The sequence below is a fragment of the Galeopterus variegatus genome, unplaced genomic scaffold (genome assembly GCF_000696425.1).
Source record: "Galeopterus variegatus unplaced genomic scaffold, G_variegatus-3.0.2 Scaffold8406, whole genome shotgun sequence".
In the NCBI taxonomy this organism is placed as follows: Eukaryota; Metazoa; Chordata; class Mammalia; order Dermoptera; family Cynocephalidae; genus Galeopterus; species Galeopterus variegatus.
The window spans coordinates 15,725-23,927 of NW_007734517.1; the positions used below are offsets into that span (position 1 = coordinate 15,725).

The 8,203-nt window shown below is 40.9% G+C and overlaps 1 pseudogene; it reads left to right on the forward strand.

Annotated features, from left to right (window-relative positions):
* The first annotated feature begins 1,846 nt into the window (after nucleotides 1-1,846).
* Nucleotides 1,847-4,092, forward strand: LOC103608430 (annotated as a pseudogene).
* Nucleotides 4,093-8,203: the final 4,111 nt, after the last annotated feature.

Genomic DNA, 8,203 nt, shown 5'->3' on the forward strand with positions numbered 1-8,203 from the left:
TTCTCACAGTATGCAAAAGATTTTGTAATGTGCACATTTAAAACTGAACATGTATTTTCCTAACATTATTTAATGAGTCTATAGTTATTTTACTTTCTATTTGGATGGTTCTCCTGTATAACATTATTTTGAGTTAAATAAATAGTGTTTATATTCTGTGTCTACTTACAGACACTAACCAGGACCTTAGTGATATTATTCTCTTGTAAAAAGAATTTAATCTTAGATTGATAAAATATAAATTCTAAGTATGTAATTCTTCCATTGTAGATTGTATTTGTTTTGGTAGAATATATTTGTTCAATCATTTACATAGGTTTTACAACTCCATATGATAGTATTAAAGAATATGATTGGTTCTGAGCTGATTACTGCTTATAAACAGTAACATGTTCTTTTAATGGCTTCTCAGCTTCCATAATGGTATGAACCAATTCCCTTAATAAATCCTTTCTTATCTATCTACCATATTGATTTTGTTTCTCTTGAGAATCCTGTTTGAGTTATTTTCCTGTGACTTCTCTAACAAATCCCACAAATTCAGTTCTTTAAAATAAGAGAATTGTACTTTCTCAGTTTTGGAGGCCAGAAGTCCTAAATTCAGCACCATATTCACTGTGGGATTGCTCAGGGAGAAATTCGTTCTTTGTTTCTTCATCTTCTGGTGGCTGCCCCAGAATTGTTAGGTTTATGGCTGAATCTCTCCAATCTATGCTTTTGTGGTCTCATTGTCTCCTTCTCTTCTATTCTTCTAATATTTTTCTACCTCACTTTTATAAGGGCACTTGTCATTGGACTTAAGGAAAACCTGGATAATGCAGGATGATTTCCTCATGTCAAAATCCATAATTTAATTATATCTGCAAAGATCCTTTCCAAAAAAGGTAACAGTCATGGGTTCTGAGTATCAGGACATAGACAAATATTTTGGGGGGGCCACCATTCAACTCACTGCAGTGCTTCAACTTAAATATGTATTACTGATTGACACATTTTTAAGAGAAATTCAGTTTCTTGTAAGGGTCAATAAATTTTCTAGTTGTATTATTTTCATTTTGAAAAATATTTAAAATAAAGTCAGCAATCATATTCAATTCTTTGCCACAAAGGTCTCTTCAAAGGACAGCTCCAAACATGACATCATCCTTTCTTCAGAGCAAGAGACAGCATAGCAGGAACAGGAGCAGGGAAACCGTTTAGGAGACTATTGCAATAATCAATAATGCAGGCCAGAGATAATGTAAGATTCTTCCAGGGGACAGTAGTGGAGGTGGCAAGACATTTTTGATCTCTAGAAAATAGTTTGAAGAGTATATCAACCCAATTTCTTAATGAAAATGATGTGGTTGTAAAAGAAAAAAATATCATGAAAGCAATAATGCAATATATTTTTCTCAAAACAACTAAATTCTTTGTGGGTGAGAATAATTTCCCTTTTTCCCACTATTGTATTCCCAGCACCTATAAAGTGCTCAATAATCTTTGAATAAATGAGTGAGTCAATGGATGATTTGATCAATCTAACAAGATAATTGAACAGACATGGAAACTCATCAAATGAAAGCCAACCTACATATTCTATAATGATGACATAAAGAAAAAATCGATCAAGTAAATTATAGTATTTGGTGGCAAGAACTTTCATATAATATAATGTCAGAAAGTTTTCAGAAACAATTTATCTGATGGGATAAAAAAATAACAGGAACGAGTGACATGAATACATATAGCATGTGTATGAAGGCTAAGGTGAACAGCACTGATAAAATTAATTTTTTTGAGACAGAAAGCTCTTCAGAATCACTGTGATGCAACATACCTTACTAAATAACTAAAACTCATTAATATGGTTTTTAATTCCGATCAGGATTTTGCAACTAATATAAAGGTAAGTAAGAAAATTTATAAATTTGTGAAGCAATATTATATGGAATGTTTGGCTTTTTTTCCACAGGTAGACTGGTAAACTACCACATTAATTTAAATTATTTTTTTGAGAAACAATTGTCAACTTCTTGCTATAGGTAGTGTGATAGTTAATTTTATATGTCAAATTAGGTAGGCTACAGTACCCAGGTATTTAATCAAACATCAATTTATGTATTTCTGTAAAGATATTTTGTAGATGTGTTTAACTTTATAAGCAGTTGACTTAACTACAGAAAATTACCCTCAAGAATGTGAATAGGCCTCCTGTTATCAGTTGAAGGCCTTAGGAGCAAAAACTGAGGTTTTGATTCAGAGAAGAAATTTTGCCTCAAGACTGCAGCATTGCTCCAGTAAAAAGGAGTCTGGAAGGAGCAGCCTGCCCCCTGCTGATGCAGACCCCTTGTCCTTCCTGGCAGAGCCCACCCATTGGTGCCTGCTGGTGAGAGAGAATGGAACCAGGGAGGTGCACGTGGACCAGGAGCTGCTCATCTACTCGGCCTTCCCCCATGACTCTCAGCTCGGTCAGGACAACATCAAAGTCTGCTTCAAGAAGGTCTTCCACAACATCAACTTGCATGAAAAGAAACTGAAGCAGTCCAAGAAGGCAGAAGGTGGCAGCACCAGGGAGGGGTCTGGGGCTGTGGCCACGTGGTGTGTTTCCACTGCTTCTAGAACATTTATGGCTATTCAGCGGTGCTCATCTGTGGTCTCTTGCCCCATTGGCTCCTTGTGACTAGACAGGAGGCCCTATAGCTGCACCCTATTGGCATGTACATCCCCATTGACTCCTTTGCCCCATTTCTCAACATCAACTGCCTCTGTGGCTTCCTGAACTTTCAACAAATAGCAGAGCTGAGGATCAGCATCCTGCCTGCCTACTTGTCCTATGACACCTCATGACCTGTCACGTGGCTTACCACATGGAGTCCAAGGTGTACGTGGTCACCATCAGCACCAACATGCCGTGCACCCACATCCTGTGCATGACTGGCAAGTAGAAGGAGTTCACGACCATTGAGAGAGATGATGGATACATCCATCCCCAGCAGAAGACCTTCTCCATCCAGCTCAACACCCAGGTCCCCTGGGAAGCCGTTCCCAATGCCAGTATGGAGCTGGAAGAACGAGAGCACATGACCATCACTAACATGCTGTTGCTGTGCAGCAAGAAGACTGTGTCTAGCCTCAAGGGCTAGGTGGGGACTGAGACATGCCTTATGTAGGGGGAGGAGATCACATGACATGGGCATATCCTGATCATGGACGTGTTTGAGGTTGTGCCTGAGCCTGGCCAGCCCTTGACAAAGAACAAGTTCAAGGTCCTTTATGAGAAATTGCACAAGGGGACAGTGAAGGCCCTGTGCCACGGCAAGGCAATCTGATATTGGCCATTGGCCAGAAGATCCTACTCTGGAGCTTGTGGGCCAGCAAGCTGAGGTGCATGGCCTTCTTGGACACCCAGCTGTTCATCTACCAGACGATCAGTTTCAAGAACTTCATCCTGGCAGCAGACATCCCAAAGAGCTTTTCGCTGCTGTGCTGCCAGGAGGAGAGCAAGACGTTGAGCCTCGTGGCCCAGAACACCAAGCCTCTGGAAATGTACAGCATGGACTTTATGGTGGACAATGCCCAGCCAGGCTTCTGGATCTCTGACTGGGACTGCAACCTCCTGGTGTACATATACCTGCTTGGAAGCCAAGGAAAGAGTTTCGGGGGCATGCGTCTGCTGTACCTGGAAGACTTCCACATGTGGCCCATGTGAACACATTCCAGAGGCCTCCATGCTGGGAGACCAGCAAGGGGGCCACGCAAAAGTCAGTCATGTGGGAGAACAAGCACATCATGTGGTTTGCCATGCTGGACTGTGGCACTGGGCTGCTGCCGCACACGCAGCAAAAGACCTACCAGCTCCTGCTGATGCTACAGGATGCACTGACCACCACACAGCCCCACCAGGCCAGCCTTAGCCCCTCTGCTTTCCAGATGCTGCATGTGGACCAGCACATTCTGCAGAATGCGATGAGGAACATCCTTGACCAGGAACTGCTCAACCACCACCTGTACCTCGGCACCATGGAGCACGGTGAGCTGTCCAAGATCAGCATCATGTGGGATATCATCCCGGACGACGTGGAGACAGACCGTGTTGCCACCCTCTTCTAGCCCCTGTGCACTGCCTTCCGCCCCCTTTTCTGTATAGAACACAAGGAGGAAGATTTGTTTGAAAGCAGTAAAACAAACAATCAATAAAAAGAAAGAAAGAAAGAAAAAGAAAGAAGAAAAACGAAAATCAAAAAAAGATTGCAGCATTAACTCCTGCCTGGGTTTCCAGACTGTTGGTCTTCCCTGCAGATTCTGTGCTTGCCATTCTCCACAGTCATGAATGCCATCTACTTAATTTGAATCTGTAAATGTGTAGATATAGATATAGATATAGCTATAGATAGATTTTATGTATCTATTTGTTCTGTTTCTCTGGAGAACCCTAATTGCTACAGGTAGTCACAATTTAAAACAAACAAACAAACAAACATTGGCTTTTATCAGTAGTGATTATTAAAAAGAAAAATACAAGAGATATTTTCTAGCATCTAACAATGTGATAGTAATGACAGGCGCAGTTAAATTTGAACTTCTGATAAAAATGAGAAAGCCAAAGAAAATCGTTAGCAAATTCTTGATGAGATGGTGCCAAGCTGAAGCTCTGGAGTCAGACAGCCTGTGTCCAAATTTTGATCCTGCCAATTATAGGGGCTCTTGGGCAAGCTACTGACTTCTCAGAATCCCAGTTTCCCATCTGCATAATGACATTATTAATGATACCTACTGCATGGAGTGTTGTGAAGATTTAATGAGGACCTGGATGTAAAATTTTAGCACAATGTCTTGAATATAAAGACAACTCAATAAATTTAGTGGAAATTATTATTTTTTCAGTTTTAGAGGGGGAATTATGTTAACTGAAGCCACAAAGAGAAATAAAAAGATTAGAATTTGGCTGCAAATATCTTACTGATACCTGAAGAAAGAAATTAAATTCCATCCCCTGAGTAAAACTACTGTACTTGTAATTGATGAAATGAAGACATACTCACAAAAAAACAAAACAAAACAAAACAAAAAAACCCAGAAAACAAAAAAACTCACATATTTCAAAATTAAAAAAAAAAAAAATCTTTAAATGAGGAAAATATCAAAATCGAAATTGGCCATTCAGGTGCAAATTAGAAATTGAAGAAGCAAAAATGAATTTAATAAATACTCTAATAAGAACTCTGAAGGTAATAATAAGAGAAAAAATGCAGTTGGTCAAATAAGTATGAGAGGCATCTTCGCTTTCAGCTCAACTTTTATCACAAGTCTTGTTCTTGAGGGGAGTAGCTACCTTGGCAATAAAATAACCTAAATCTATGGTTTTTCTCTCTAAAGGGGGTTGCTCCCTCTTTGGACAGTTTGCTTATCCTTTTTGGCAGTCACTGGGAATGTGAGTGAGGGCAAGCAGATACTGGCAGTAAAGTGCCCTAGACTGTATGTGGGGACTGCCTGGTCTTGTCTACAAAGGGGAACAAAAATGTATGAGGTGCTTCAAAAAGTTCACAGAAAGATTTGTACTTGCTTGAGGTGGTAAGAGAGAGAGAACTGCAGATTAGTAAAGTCTCTATGGCTGGTACAGCCCCCTGACAATGAAACCCTGGGGGTAAGCATTGCCTCTGATTTGCTACGGCTTCAAGCAAATGTCACAGGAAGCTATTGCCTCAGCCACTGGTGTTGACATATAATGGAATAACATCTAGAGTTGGGTATGCTAATGACTTTACTTTCCCAGATTATAGTCCTCTTCAAGAAATTATTGGACTCAGTACTTGAGAATTGCTATTAAGTTTTGCCAACTGTCTTCCAATTAAGATGGCAGGGTACATGGTCCCCAGTGTCACCCTCTTCCATAATCAACCAATTTACAACTATTAAAAAGCAGTGATTGCCAAACTGGGGTTGATAAACCTCAAGGGAAGAGGAGGAGAGACCTACAGAGTTCATGAAGGCAGGAGAAGCCATGATGAGAGAACGAAAATACCACTCTAACGGTTTTGAGCCTGGTCACTTCAAGGCTGGCCTGGTGAGCACATGGAGCAAGAGGTGGCAAAATCTACTGCTGTGCCCTTCATATGAAGTTGCTTGGAAGCTGCAGGGGAGAAATGGGCTTTGGTGGCCCCCAGGCCAGCAAGACCAATAATAAGATTCCTGTGGGTCCATAGAAGAGTGAGAGGACAGAGACAACTGAAAAAAGGAGCCATTCAGAGGCTGATGAGTCATTTCAAGGGACTGGTGCATGGCCCATCTCATTAGAAGTATTTCGGAGTGTAGGCAGTGGGGGAGACAGGCTCATGAGGGGAATGTTGGGGCACAGCAAGGACAGCTAATCTGCCCTTCAATCAGCACAAGCCCACTCAGTGGAGACTGGTCAGGAATATAGAACTGCAGGGGGTGCAGTTTGCTGAAGAGACTCAGGCCCAGACCAAGGTTTCCACACAACCCAGGTGCACCAGACCTCACAAGCAATGGAAGTGCTTATGAAGTTAACAATTAAAACCTGAGCTGCACAAAAAGGCTTCCCCAGAGAATCAGGAGCTAAGCAGCAATTTTGTTCAAACACAGGGCTCAAGTGCTGGTTCCCACAAGAAGTTCCCCCAGTTTAGAAGTAACCACAGGACAACAAATTAGTACTAGTGCAGAGTTTAAGAGGTGGAAGCATCTAATAACCCAACACAAAACTGAAAGAACAAACAAAAAACCCACAGATCAAAGTTCTGATATTAACCAGGAAAAGTCTACCACCACCAAAGAACACCTCTAAAACCTAGAAGGACCAGAAGCCCCCCAGGCTCCTGAGCCAGAGATGGGGGTCAGAGGGCCTCAGCCACGCCCCCTGATTTCCTTAACCAGCTCAGTGACCACCACTGGGCCACCACTGAAAGCGCCTCAGGCTCTAAAGCCAAGGCCGCAGGGGGGCCAAGGGCATCAGCCACATCACCCAGAATCCTCATCCAGCTCAGCAATGATCACTGAGCTGTCGCTGGAAGTGCCCTGGGCTCCCCTGCCAGAATGAGGGGGATGCTATGGGCCTTGACCATGGCCCCCCTTCCTCCTCCTCCCACCTTATACCCCTTCACCTTTTCCCTCTCCCCCTCCCCACCAAGTGCTCCACAACATCTTAGAGTGTAAATAAATAATTAAATAATAAATGAATTTAAAAAAAAATGTTTTGCAAATAATTTTCCATAATGTAATTTAAATGTAAAATAAGTGTCTTTTTTTGTTTCTTTTTAATTAAAAAACTCAATTTTTCTGTTTTACACATAAACTTCCTGATATAATTATTTTAAATATTCTATCAAACTTATTTTTTATGCTTACTTTAATGATAAAATATAGCAAATTGTTTTCTCATTTTGGAGTCTTATTTTATGCTGATTTTTGGTAATAGAAAAAATCATAGAATGATCAGATGATTCACTTGTAAATCATACCTTAACTGAGGATTTTTTAAAAAATGGATAAAAAAAGGTTGCTCTTGACAATCAGCTAAAGCCCTTCAACTCCGGCAGGTTTTGCTAAAGAAAAAACAACAGTAACACCTAGCTCTTTGACATACAAAAAAGGGCATATTCTAGTGTAGCCGCATAAGTCCATTAGGGAAAAACACACACACATTTTGCCTGCTTCTTGACAAAGTGTAAAAAAGATCTGTCCAGATGTAGAGACAACCCTGACTAATTATTTAAAACACTGGAGATAATTTTACTCTGTTCAGCCTGCAGCACTTTTGCCAAGCTGCTGCACTTTTGCCAAGCTGCTGCTACTTCTACCCTACACAGACTCTCTCCTCACCCCACTTGGTTCCAACGACCCAAGACAAGATGCTGCTGCCACCTCCCTTTGAAGACACCTGCCTTGCTCACTGTAAGGCAGTGTACGTAACAGCTTTGGTGTGAATTATTAAGAGAAAGAAACCGGTAAGACCTAGTCTCTTTAGGGGACAATCTTAGTGTAGCATAGTGACTATCCCTAGCACAGTCTCATATCTTCATTCTAGGCAAACAGAGGGCTTTACAGAAAAACATCAAGCAAAACAAAATACATTTTACAAGGGCTATTTTACTAAAGTAATCCTGGGCAGGAGCCACACTGCCTGAAACCCCTTCAATGAATTGTAACATAAACAGCAGATAATTGTTTCTTTTTTTTTTTTTTTTTTTTTTTTTTTTTTTTTTTT